At 47.3% G+C, this 13,898-nt stretch overlaps 1 protein-coding gene across 1 annotated transcript in view; it reads left to right on the top strand.

The window, feature by feature from the left end:
- Nucleotides 1-564: 564 nt before the first annotated feature.
- CalpC (calpain C) overlaps nt 565-13,898 on the top strand; it is a 100,626-nt gene continuing 87,292 nt past the window's right edge. The window contains exon 1 of the mRNA XM_050189874.3: nt 565-1,026. The gene's annotated coding sequence lies outside the window, so the exon portion shown is untranslated. The remainder of the gene's footprint in view (nt 1,027-13,898) is intronic.

Here is a 13,898-nt window from a genome sequence, read left to right as displayed (position 1 = left end):
TGATAGCACCCGATGCGCTGACGAGACAATCACCGCGGAGATGGCACATCGGGGCGGCACTTACGTAAGAGAAGTTATGTTAACACGGGCCCTAGTTCTTGGAAAAGAAAGCAACACTTGTAATTGTGACTACCGAACACGGATCCTTGCCCATTGTGAGCGGAGCGGAAGGCCACCAGACCTTCCCGATAAGACACCGTCGGAAACGTAACCCTGCCGACCGGCCTTTCTTCAACGAGCAGCAGTTCAAATGCGCGTGTAGGTGAAGGAAATGTGCAACTTTAAGCTAGTTCGCAAGAGTTGTGATAGGCGACGCATGGCCCAACGTCGCCCACCAGCGGCCGCCTGCAGCATGGTGGTACCCTGCCCTACTCAGGTGCGGCACCAGCGTGCAACTGGCTTCTCCGCTCTCCTCACAACGCGTCTGCCAGCTGGGTAAGGGTGTGGAGAGCGGGCCCGTAATGGGGCCATCGGCGGTGCTCTCCTCTCACCAAGCAGACCGGGCCGGTGGCGACCCCCCCCACCTCCCCCTCCCATCTCGGAGCAGAGAGCGGCAGTCCAGGAGTCAGTCGGGGAACGCCGAACGGACAACCCAGCACGGGCCCTTTGCAGGCGTGATGGTTTCGGCGTGCGTGCAGCGACCGGGACGACGCGTTCGCCGGATTCTCTGCTGAGCGGGCCACGCTTCTGATCTGACCTGTCGGCTAGGGCGTCGGTGTTCGCGCGCCTGTGCCTCGTTGAAGGGCGACCTCGGAGGACCTGTTCGTGTCATCTGCCTGTTCGGTGCGCCCCACGTGAGTTCGTCGCTCCGAAGAGAGGGGTCGGTGTGGCTGCCTGAACCGAGCACGGCGAAGACCTCTGCTCGTGATCGGATAAGCTCGACAAGCGCCGGGCTTGTTGAGCCCAGAGGGGGAAGAGGTGTGCTGTGCGCCAAGTTACGACCGCTTGCTTCCCTGGTCCACTGCGCTTGTGACTGCACTGACCCGGTGCCCATTTCGGAATACAAGTGCCTTCGGAAAGTAACGGGTGAGTGCACGCTTTTCTGGAATGCTGTGAGTCGGTGAGCGTCTGCGTCGCTTGAGGTGTCCTAGCCCAACTCTCAGCGTCCAATGTTAAGTTCTTGTACATTTTAGGTTCAGATGTTAGGCCTTGATATCGTCCCACATGTTTAGAAGATTACACAAAAGATTTAGGGGTGAAAATGGGGTGAGATGTAGCCCATCTGCAATGTTGAAGTGTGATGCTCACGCACTATAGTGAGAGATAAAGAAGGGAGAAATTATGTTCGCTTGAGCATTAGTTGATAGACTTGTTACCTAGGTCTCCCTTAACGCAGACTAAAAGGGTCTCTCCGTCACGTGAGATGTGCGTTTTATTGAACGCTGTCAGAACGAGCACTCATTCAGTAACTGCACATGAAATCGCTTAGTCGAAGCCTTAATTGTCATCGTCCTGTGGTTGACGTGGCCAACAGCATCTGCTCAAGCATTTATGCACCCTTCGGACCGCGTGGCACAACACGTGGTGCCCAGGAGGCTCTTGGCGCTGTGGAGGCAAGCGGATGCGCTTCTGACTATGGCACGGCAAGCGCGCTGATCTTTGCGCACGCAGCTGCGCGCGGTTTCTTGCATGGGCTATGCTTACTAGACGCGCTTTCGTCCGATGCACATGAGTTGCTCTCAAACAAGCTACTGTAGCGCGGTGTGCGCCTAGCTTGCTTTTCTTCCCATCGATCTGCAGGGGCTGATGGTTAATACATTCCGGGATGCAGACGAAACGCAATTGTTGCGTGTGCGGTGTCGAAGGCGTTCACTTTGTGAGACAAACCATTTAACGGAATTATAATCAGTGAATGGCGTTCTAAATGCTTTTTCCCCGTTGTTTTGAGGGCTGCCTTTTTACGTTGGCTGTAGATCCCCCCTCTTTTTTTTTATTTTATCTCGCCTAGTGGAGCACTTGCCCTGATCACTTTCTGTGCAAAGGTCACATGATGCTTCCGCTTGCGGGTGTGCGTATACGACAGAGTTTTCTGTTCCACTGTGTTGACTATATGGCCAGAATTCTGAAATTGGTGACTTCGACATACTTTTGGTGACGCACATGATACGGTCGTGGATTGTGTTATGAACAAAATGAAATGACAGCAAAGCGTTTGTTATCAAGCACGCCAAAGAGCTCAGGCGGTTTCGAGGCTTTCCGCGTCTGAAAATACCAAATAGACATTCAATCCACGCGCATACCACTATAGCGCTGCGTGCGAGTGATCGAGAGAACTTGATGTCGCAGCAATAGCAACCTTACTTCTTATGTTCTCATAACGTACGTGTGTCACTCTGCACTGGTCATGTGCACCTGTTCATATTTTACAGCGCTTTGGAATAATCAACGCGCGGTGTCCCGGATGAATTACATTTTTCGCACGGAGGAAGTCAGTATTATATAATTCGACAAACTTCAACGTACATACATTTACCACGTAAGACATGTGTAGATAATATTATGAAAAGGACACCAGGCATATAGTCTAACTGGATTGCGTCTAACTGGATATGGCAGTGCCTCCTGCTCGTCAGTCATTGTGCTGTTCATAAATGATACTATAGTATACCCACCGACTTGAAACAATGCATCTTGATTAATTTATTTCAATTATTATTATTATTATTATTATTATTATTATTATTATTGGCGGAGCGCTTAAAGCCTGCTTCACCTCCGCCGCGGGTAGGCCCAATATTGCCCTATCTCCGGTATCGGCTCACGCACGCTCACTTTTTTTATTGCTGACGCACAAACACGAGAAATACACGGAACCCAAGCCATATAGAACTTCCCCCTTAAACATACAGATACTGCGCTAAACGTTTGCATGAGCAGAATTATCAGCTATCTTGAAGACTACAACTCGAAGCCAAGCTCGCTACAGGCGCTGCTGTGCCTGCAGGCGTAGTATAGTGAAAGGAAACACGACCGCCAGAAAGCACAGACTGCATTGACATTGTGTGTCACTGGAACCCGCGGTGGCTTTGCGGAGGACGACGAATGGATTGACCCCGCCGCGTACATCAGTCGCTTTCGTGTTCACCTGTTCGCTGGAGGCGCACGCAATGTAAGAACGAGGGAAGTTCAGACAGACGAAAGAGTGGCGTTAGTCCTGTTTGCGCAATTCGGCAAACCATGAAGTTGTACCCGCGCTCATTTCAATTTTAATGATTTAGTCAAACAAATCATGTTTTTTTATTAAAAAGCAGCATGACCACTATAGGGAGAACAATAGAGTAACGGCAATATTGTAGTAAGAATAATATTGAAGCAAATCTGCCTGTTCTACAGGATGACTAACTCACGAGTGTGGCGTGGCCTAGGTTCTCTCTCATCGTTTGCATGTCTGATGAAACTGCTACAAGCGCCATGATTATGATAGATGCTTGTTTCGAAGCTTAGTGCCACGAAAACAATGAAAGACAACTCACAATCGCGTACCCAGGCTGTCATTCCTTTGTTGATGAACACTATTATGTTTACGCGGAGTTGCTCAACGACGTATTCAGATGAAATGCACCAAAATACAACAAAAATAACCTCGCTAGATAGTAGAGAGCTGTCACCTCGCTTCTCTGTCAGAACGGTAAGAAACGAAGGAGAAGCTACCTAGCGCTTGGAGCATCGCAAATGAAGTGACTTCTTCTCTAGAACAATGCCTCTCGACCTGCGCTGTCAGTTGTCGCTAAAGGTTTGGTGTAAACAGTCGGCAGGAACATAACTGCGCTAACAGCCATCTACACTTGTCGCGCAAGTCGTGCGAGCATGCCTATGGTACGGTCTACTTGTTGCTGGAGTGCTCGATTACGCCTGCAAAGCGCAATGGTTGTTCGGCCGTCATTGAGCGTGACGGCTGGCGTTTTGTCTTTCCGTCGCGGATCGTAATCTGTCTATGTTTGCTCGCGTGGTTTCTGCGAGTCGTTCCGGCTCCGGTGCTCTATCTACGAATGGTCGCACGGTTCGCTGCTTGCCTCCTCTTCCTGTTCTTGTCCTCTTCTTTCTCTATTTGCCTTTCGTGACAGGTATGCGATGCTCACAACGCACGGATAATGCTTGCTGCCCTCACATTGTTCGTGTGTGTAAGCGCAGTAGCGGGAAACAGTAGTGAAAGACAACAAAGGAATTCTGCAGTCGTAACAGGCCTGACGGCGAAGAAGCAGCCGATGAACTGATGAAAGCGCATTCCGCTGGTACAAAGGAAATATGAGCGGGACTCCTCGATTTTAGCCGTCGCGTACGTGGAGCATGCGGTGTTAAGACAGTGTGACCAATCACTGCGGGGTTCCATTTTCTCACTCGTCCGCTATTGTTACCCAGGTGGTTCCGTCCACGCGGAACAATTTCCAACTCGCCTCTTCAGCTCTTCCCCCTCATTTCCTGCCCTTGCAACTGTGGCCACAAACGCAGTGCATACACTGCATGGACCACACGCCCTACTGGCCTATTCCCTTCCTTGCATCTATAACGACATGATTTTGCTTTTACTTTTTGCCTGTCTTCGCAATTAATTTCGGACTTCCCACTGACCCTGCGAAGTTTGCCAACTCTAACTGCTATTGTCGCTTGCTTCTCGCGAAATGTACTCACTCAAGAATGTGCTTTTACGGTGCTTGCTATGAAGACAAGAAATAAGGGATATAACGAAGTTTAGTGGACATACATGTGTGGAACGAGATCATTTCAATGAAAAAAATAAAAAATAAAGTCCGAATCACCACACAGAAGGGTTCACAGTGGGTAGACATTCTGTTGTAAGCAAATTAGCAACGTGCAGCGCCCCCTCTCCCACCTTCTTTGCCATGCTGAAAAAAATTTAAGTAGCGGAAGACTGTGATGTAATCCATCCGTACGAGGCAGATGCCATCGTCACACTGAACTTTACGTGACCCTTACTTCAATACCACAGCCCGCCAAATGAACCAAGATCTAAATATCTACGGGTTGTCTCGTCGTACTTGCTGTAGAAAAATGACGTAACAGGTGTCCCCGTCGTTCCCTTAATGCGTTCATGCAAATATCAGACGCCAGTGTCAGTTTACTGCTCAGCCGCAGGTGACACAAACATTCAGTATAACAATAATCACTAAAAAAAAAACGCTAGTCACTGGAGAATACCGAATCATGAAGCAGCATTTCAGAGCTGAGAAAATTAAACACCTCAGCGGAACTGAGTTGGGGCCGGCGCATCACGTAAGCAACCACGAGTGATGCGTCACACTGTCTGAACAATTGTTCCCAGTGAGCGCGCCGCGGGAATGGCGACGCGCCCCAAGATCGCGCGGCCTTCTCGCAGCGAGCCTGAATAAGGCACAGGTGCCCACGCACACAAAGAATGATGGCTGGTTTGCATAATTAGAGAGTACTAGGTGGTCACGTGCGAGCGCGCTTACTTTAGTTCACCGTGCCCGGTGGCCGCGATCGGGCCATTATTTCTTTGCTTATATCTCGCTCTTCTAGGTGCTGCTAGCGTGTTTCCTTTGGAGCTGGTGTAGCTGGATGAGGAAAGAGGAACGCGCAGTTTTGTCTCTAGGGCATTTCTGCTCTTTCTGGCCGTGTTTTTGCTTTTTGTCCGCGCACAGCAAACGAAAAAGCAGTGGTACAGACACGCCCCGAAAGAAGAGTCGTCAAGTATATGTTCTGTGCAGGGAGGTAAACATGAAATACTCGTGATCGCGTGCGTAAAGGAGCATTGAACGCCGCAGTCACACGCGTCCCGCACGCGTCGCGGGCTGCGACGACAGCAGTTCTCTCGAGCTGCGTGTAACGGAACCTCCTCCCCTGTCGCTTGCGGTGAGCCCACTTCTGTTCCGAAGTTTCGTGCTACTGTCAGTTGGATTCTAGCATTCTCTTTCATGAAAATTTATCTTATACGTTGCGGATCTTCGCGGAGCCCATTTCGTTAGCCGATGTCCCAGCGCTTCAAGAGCATGGTTGATCATTCCCCCTCTCTCAGCTACATGCTTGACACTTGGTCGTCTCCACATACCCAGTTACGGTGGTGCCGGTTCTGATTCCCGGACTAGGATAATTGCGTCTCCAACTGCGAAGCCTGTCTTCTCAAAGAAGCACGCTTCCGTGTAGTTTCCAAGCTTCCTGGTGCTTCCGGGTAAGCGCCAACGTCCCCTTTCGCGCTTTCCCCGAATTTAAATATATAGCGGATCCACTTCCTGACCATTTTTTTTATTATTTACCGTTACTTGTACTACTAAAACAACCCACAAGATAATTTTTGCATGTCGTCGTTTGCGCGCTCCGCTTCAGCTTCTTCTGCAGGCGCTGAATAGGGTCACTGTTAATCGCTTGCTGAGTTAATCTCTTTAGCGCCGCGCAGGCTGGTTCCGAACCTTAACTGAAAATTGATCCTCATAATTATTGTGATCGTGATGATGAAGAAGATGATGATGTGGTGATGATTTCTATAACTCCGGCACGTCGTATGCGCCGTCCTTTCATTCCTTCCTTCTTTTCTCTGCGCTGTCCTATAGCAAACGGGGCTTAGTCGGCAGAGCACTGACCACGGAACCACAATGCTGAGTTGTGAGTTTTTCTTCTTTGTTTCTTTTTTTTTCGACAGTTACCAGTTGGCGCGGAACTTCTTTCTTCGCTTTACTGCTTGATACTGAGGATTCAGTTTTAGACTTGACTATAGTACTAGCGCAGAGTTCGTTTCTGAAGTCATGACTGATGAAATTCTTCAGCAAGATTCTGCGATTACTTCAATAATTTTTGACAGCTTGATTGATTCCTGGCTAACACCGCCTATTTTATGCATGCAAAAAAAAATAGCACACATTTGCACAAGTCCAGAAGTCTACAGGCATAATTAACTGCCGTTGGGAAAGAGTCAACATTACCAAACAGTAATGAAGAGTATATTTTGAAATTTGCATGTCGGACCGTCAGGATGATGTGCCTCTAGAGAGAGAGAAAGAGAGAGAGAGAGAGAGAAATTCGTTGATATTCATTGTCGCGTTCACGCTCTTTTCTGACTGGAGCTCCCACATTTCATCTTATCGTCTATACGTCTGATTTTCGTTAGCGCAAACGGTGACATATATCGTATGGGGAGTTCTAGAAATAGTGTCTCCAAGCGATCATGCGTACACCGAAACACAATCTTCCTTGTGGGCCTTTTGCATTTTTCTTACTTTATTTGCGCTCTCCTGTGCGCAGGTCTGACCGATGGCGTCCCCTAACTCAACTCCCTATTCTTAAGGCGCTCTTACCTAGGGTAGATTGGTCAAGCTTACCCAACTTCCATCTCTCTGGCAGTCATATCTCTTTATATTGCGTCTGACAGCGCTAGGTCAACTAATGTAAGGGTAGTCGGGCACCTGCACGTCGAATAAATATGTGCACGTAACTGTATCTTGGCGGATTGGCCATGTGTAGTGTCTATCAAAGCTCACATCAGCTCAACGCGACAGTGTTTCATCGTCGGTAACGCAAACATTTATTATATGCAATACAAACAAACAAACAAACAAATAAATAAATAAATAAATAGTGCACATTGTTAAAGTGGATACTTGTTCAGCATTGCGGTTTGCAATTATGATATGATATACATGCCTGCAAACTGTTTTTAATGCTAAGGTGTCTGCCTAACGAGTTGTTTTACTTTCATCATTTGAAGAAACATTGAGACTATGTATATATATATATATATATATATACATATATATATACAAGAGTTACTCGGAATTCGCTGCTTCCTTTAGGCTCAGTGACTATGGCCTTCTGTCGCCGTGCGCGAGGTCGTGGGTTAGGTTCTTTACCGCGGCGGCCGCATTCAGATAAGGGCAGAGTGCGAAAACTTAGGTTTAGGTGCACGTAAAAGAGTATCAGGTAGTCGAAATTAATACGGAGCCCTGAAATACGGCTTTTATCGCAGCCACGCCGCAGTTTCTGGACGTTCAAGTTAAAACTCCGTGATTTATTTAAACGCCATGAACCCAACGTATAGGCGCTGCGCGCACGTTGGGTTCACGCACTGCGCGGCGATCGGCATTGTGCCAGCTTCCGGTCTCGCGATGTTTCGTCTCCAACGAGACCGCAGTCTCTCGTCGCAGGGGGCCAAACAAAGCCGCATAATGAGCAGGAAAGCCGAGCCACGAGAGCGAGACCTCGAACGGCGCACTCTCACGCGACGCGCAACCGTGGCTGCGCGGGCGACTCGCATGACACTGACGCGGCACGCACCGCCAAGCGTGAAGATTGACAACTCTCTGCGCGCGCGCGCGCGGCCTCTCCATCGGCGGCACAAAACACACGCGAGGCCTCTGTGTGCGCATGCTTTGCTTTGTTCTGCGTTGCTCTCGCGGACTCGGCCTCGACATTACACGAAAAAATACGTAAAAATGGGAGCGGAGGGCTAAAAGAAAGCAGCGAACGGCCTTCTCCGTGCGCCCTTCGCTTGTCGAAACCGCGGTTTCACCTTTACGGCTTCGGCACGACGCGTCGTGCGACACGCCGAATTTCGCGTCGACGTATACGAAAGAGAAAAGAAAATATAGTTATGCGACGTAAAGCGACATTGTCTCGCACCGATTTTCCCAGTTGTGCTTTCTTGTAACCTTTTTAAAAGCCGCCCTACATCTTTTTACCGTCCGTTCTATTCCACAGTTGTTCCTGGCGAGATCACTCGTCGTCGTCGCGAGCCCCGCATTAGATCCGCAGGCCTCGCTGGCCTGCTTTCAGTTTTGCGCCTGTGCGAGATGTTTCTCCGCTTCACTTTCGTCTTCCCGCTCGCCCGCTGTCGTGTGCATGTAGGCGCGTGTGCGCTGCCATTGTTGTGACGCACGTCCTCGCGGCCCGCTTTTGCGTTAGCGACTCGGGAGGGGGCGACGCAACGCGCGCGACCTGGGTGGCCTGCTGCATGACGCGGGACCACGCGGGGGCACGCAGTGACTGACTGGCCGAGAGCGCGCAACCAGACTGCATAAATGAATTGAAATCACCGCCAATGACCAGGCTATAGGTCAGTATACTCGCGTGTGCGATGGTCGCCAGCGAAACGAATGTTACCCGCTAGAGAATTTCAAAGCTCGATTCTACGTGAAAAAAAAAAAAAAACTGTTTGAACGTGTCAGTACCAGCTTAAATAGATGTTATGTTTAAGGCGTGGGAGCTACGGGTACAACTTGCGTTACTAAATGTGATATAGTTACGTTCAGAAAGACCAAAGGTGGAGGTATTAATTGCATATAGAAGTTTAAGGCTTCAATGCGATAACGTGAAAGTAATGGCTCAATGTTCAAAGATTGTTGAGTCTGTGTTGGCGAGCAACTGCGGCTGTACTTTTGGCAAATGAACGGATAAATTTTTGTTGAACGTTATTGAGCGAATCTACTTCCCATTGTCCGTAGAGGAACCAAACGACAGATGCATATTCTAGAACAGGGCGAATTCACAAACGCTGCACTCGATCTTCGTGTAGTCTGCAATCTTAGTTTTGTACTCGACCAGTATTGTTCTAGGCAAATGATGGTGTGGATAAATTGATTCGAACAATCAGGCCATGCCGTATGTGAATATTAAATGAATTAAATATTTTGACTATAGCCATCACTTTGGTGAATTCTGTGTGGAATTACCCTGTGGAGGCTTCATTCGAAGAAACCTTTATTTGCGCAGACACGGCCGACTTTCAGGCCACACTACATACAAGCCAGCCGAACATCGGGAATCCCAGAACTTGCACAGGACCACCTCACAAGAAACTGTCACAGACAAATTTCGACACTTTCCTTCTTTAACACGGAAACGTTCATGTTGCATGTTGCACCGCTCGTTCCCCTTCTACATCTCGAAATCTTCCGCGTCTTGCAAGAAACGAGCCACTAATTGAGCTCACTTCTATAATAATAATAATAAAAAAATGTGCTGTGGCTCCTACGTGTTGGCGTAAGGAATACGGAAAAGCTGGCATACAACAATTTTGAAATTTTCAGTGATGTATGGGGAAGTGACAGCGGTGTAGCGAATGACTTCCGTCCGAATGGGCTCAACCAATGGACGCGTTGCACGTGACCTTGAGAACGTTCTTAGAACTGGTGTAAGAGGAGCAGGCCGCGCATGCCTCACGGCTGGGACAGCCTTGTGAACGGAGAAGAATAGGCGAGACGCGATCTAAAGTTGCGCGAGGCAGATGCATATCTTGCACACACGTGCGGCAAGCTGGAAAAGACGAGCGATTTCGCAAGACGGCGCTCGTATAATGCGCGCCAGCCGAGCCGTGTGCGCTGCATTCATTCTGGGCACCGCCGCCGCGACAGCTTAGTTCGGCGAACAATTCGCGAAGGTGCGGCCGTAGCTGGTCCACTATCAACCACGGACAATGTAGTCGTTTGGCTGCATCTGCGTGCAGTGCGACTTGGGCATCACAATCGAAGAGGACAGGTTGAACTGCAGTTATCTGCGTCACCACACATTCCTTTTAGCAATCTAGTATCTCTAGTTTAAATGTAACCTCCTAATCGATGCACTATCTTGTTTTGGCGTAGTTTCTTTAAAACGACAAGGAAAATAGAGAAAAAACGGCAACTTTATTTTACTGGTGGCCAGTGGCTGACACTCCAGCTAGCACTCTGTATGGTACATCTGAAAGATACGTGGTCCCAACGCCTGTGGCCTTTCGTAAGAACACGCAAACACGTTCTCAAACATGTCAGTACACATGCGCGGCCAAGTGCACATATCCGCGCGCACAGCGATAAGCTTTGAATATCGAGGCAGCCATCCTCCTACAGGTGCTCGGAGCAGAAGTTTTCTCAGAGCATTAGAAAAGAACAACGACAAATAAACGTGCTAACAATTAAAACAAATCAGGGAGCGTCAGTGTGCTTAGGAGTGTGTATATGAGCCGCAGTTGTACTCCATGTACTCGCGAGTAAGGCTCTGTACGAACACACACGAGCATTTGAGCTGTGCGAATTCACAGACAGAAATATGTCTCCGCTGTGCTGTTACCTGAACCGAGCATATTGTCACCATGCGCACTAGTCGCTAAGACCACGCATACGATCAGTATCATGTAATGGCGCAGCCAACTGACGGGACGCAGCGTATAGCCACTTCAAGGGGCACCCTTTCATAGGCGGCAGAAAATCCCCTAGAAAGGGCGCGGTATTTGCATATGCAGCAATTCATTTCTGTGTCCCTAGCCTCGCTATTGCGCTTCCCCCCCCTTTTTTTTTTCTCTCACCCAGGCATTGTTCGCTAGTCGTTGTGCAACAACCTCAATTGTCGAGCGGTGAGCCGAACTTTGAGGCGGGTGCGTGGCATTGTTAATGCAAGCGCTTTGCTTATACATGCCCTGCACAGCTTGGCGCCTTCATATTTGTTTAATCTACATCTGGAGCGGCTTTTTTCCTCGGCCCCTTGCCTCGCGTTGCTAGGCTGCCACAGAAGGCAACTGTGTTCCAGTTTTCTGTTGAGGTACTCGCAATCACATGCCGCGTGCACATGACGGGTCTGCTTTCGAATGAATCACAATAGCATTGTGCAAGTGCCTAGGCTTCCTAAATTATGCATGCCTCACACTAAATGAGATAACATTTGAGCAATTTACTTCCGAAAAAAAAACAACAATATTATCGTTCGTGGTTCAGTACAGTTAGCATCTGTAGTTAACTACAGTTAGCATCTTTTTCATTTTTCTTCTTAAGAGGAAGCTTTAGCTCGAGTGCTCCTATCTAAATACATGTAAAAGGAGAATTCGTTTTTCTCGGCAACCACTGCACCAAATTTGACGAGGTCTGTTGCATTTAAAAGACAAACTTAAAATCTAGTGACTGTTGGTTTCGAATTTTTGAGTTAGGTCGTGAATTTTTTATTAAAAATTGCCAAAAATCGAAAATTTTCAAAAAACGAAACTATCATGTTTACAACTCTGTAACTCAACCACTAAACATGATAATACAATTCTGTGAATTGCATCTAATAGTACATATAAAGCGGACAAAATTGATGCGTTACACATGAATATAAAAAATATTTAATCATAGGGAAATACAACTTTTGCAAAACCGTTGTAAGCGACGTAACAAATTCACGTAAGATGTAAAATGATATATTGAATTTGTCCGCTTTGAATGATCTAATGGATGCCGTTTACAGAACCGCGATATCAGTTCTTGATGCAGAGCTATGAATTTGTAAACTTCGTGCTTCCATTTTTTTTCAAACGGTCTAATATTTGAAAATCGATTTAAGAAAATGCAAGCCCTAAATCGAAATTCCCCTTCCAACAGTCACTAGAATTTAGCTTTCTCTTTCAAATGCAACAAATTTCATCAAAATCGGTCCAGGGGTTATCTAATAAAAACGTTTCTGCGTTTTACATGTATTTGAATAGGCCGCGTCGGAGTTGAGCCCGAGCTAAAGCTTCCTCTCAAGAGGTCCGCGATCACTCAAATATATTAGTTTTCTTTTTTTTTCCCCTTTTTCTTGGCAGAAGGTACATTCCGTATCGGGAGCAGGCTATCTGGCGCGACAGCTTATCGCCGTTTAAGAGAACATTAAAGCGGCACACAGGGCGAACCTACCACTGAGTGTGCCCTCACGAATCTGAATTACGAGCAACCGTTTTTCACAGTAGCGCACTAATCTTCTGTTGCATCTTTCATCTTCTGCTGAATTTGCAGGCCACAGTGCAACATGTTCTTCCCATGTGATTATATGTGGTAAGGCTCTGCATATATGAGTTGCTCTGTCAAAGAACAGGGTTCGACGTTTCCTGTTTTCATTTTTTCCCAAACTCAGTGTACTTTCCTGAGTTCTTATTTCCGCCAGAAAATTCTGTGTTCATCGGCGAATATATTTTGCAGATGAACTGTCACCGGCTTTTTTCTGGTGGATTATCTTTTCGCATGGAGCTTACCGGATTTTGTTGCACTAACCTCGTTGACGTTGAAGCGTGCTGCATAACGGTGGCTACTGTTCTTCCAACAGAGTAGTTTTGTCCAATACACAATATAACAAAATTTTGGAGAAGCAGCGCACTACGTCATACGGCGTGTGTGACAATGCAGGAATTATGATTGAGAGCATTTGAAATGCGAACATGAATTGAGTTATAGTTTTTCGGATATTATGTGGGTACAGAGTCCCAACGAATATAAGAAAGAGAGAGAGAGAAATACTAGGCAGATAACGACCCCGCGTTAGCATCGCCGAGCTTGCCCAGGTCGTGCACCGCAGTGGCCGCTGTGCGAAAACTGCAAGGGCAAGAGCCAGGGCTTCTCATTTTGAACCGTAGATAAAGCGAAATCAAATAAGAAAGAGAAAAAAAGGGTAAGTATTTATACAAGCGGCAGGCTATCGCATGACGTTGACATAGTCTGGCTCCATGCATAAGGGCGCATGTATATATAGGCTCGCACCTTCGCGTCCGAAATACGTGTTATGGCTCTTTGGTAAATTTCATGAAGACACCCGATTTGACATCCCGCTTATAGACATTGTTTTCCGTATTCCTACTTTCTTTTGTCCGTCTCTCTGTCATTTCGTCGTTTCCTATTTTCTATCCAATTTATTTGTTTCCTGTCTTCTCTTTTCATTCCATCCTCCCGAAAGAGTAGGCAGGCGTTGTGGCCCTCTCGGAGGCAGTTGTCAGCTTGCTCCCTCCCTGTTTTCTTTGTGCGCTTCCATGGCTAAAGGTAATAAAATAAATAAATAAATAAATAAATAAATAATAATAATAATAAGAAGAAGAAGAATTTGCTTTTACTGACCTTTTTCAGTTAAAACTGAATTCTGGAAAAACAAATGCGCGTGCGTTTTTTTCAGTTCATGCTTAAAACGCGGAACCCTAGTTGTGAAAATAAAGCACGCATTTCCACGTTTTTATTTTA

The sequence above is a fragment of the Dermacentor andersoni genome, chromosome 2 (assembly GCF_023375885.2).
Source record: "Dermacentor andersoni chromosome 2, qqDerAnde1_hic_scaffold, whole genome shotgun sequence".
NCBI classification, from domain to species: Eukaryota; Metazoa; Arthropoda; class Arachnida; order Ixodida; family Ixodidae; genus Dermacentor; species Dermacentor andersoni.
This window is presented reverse-complemented; position numbering and strand designations above follow the sequence as displayed.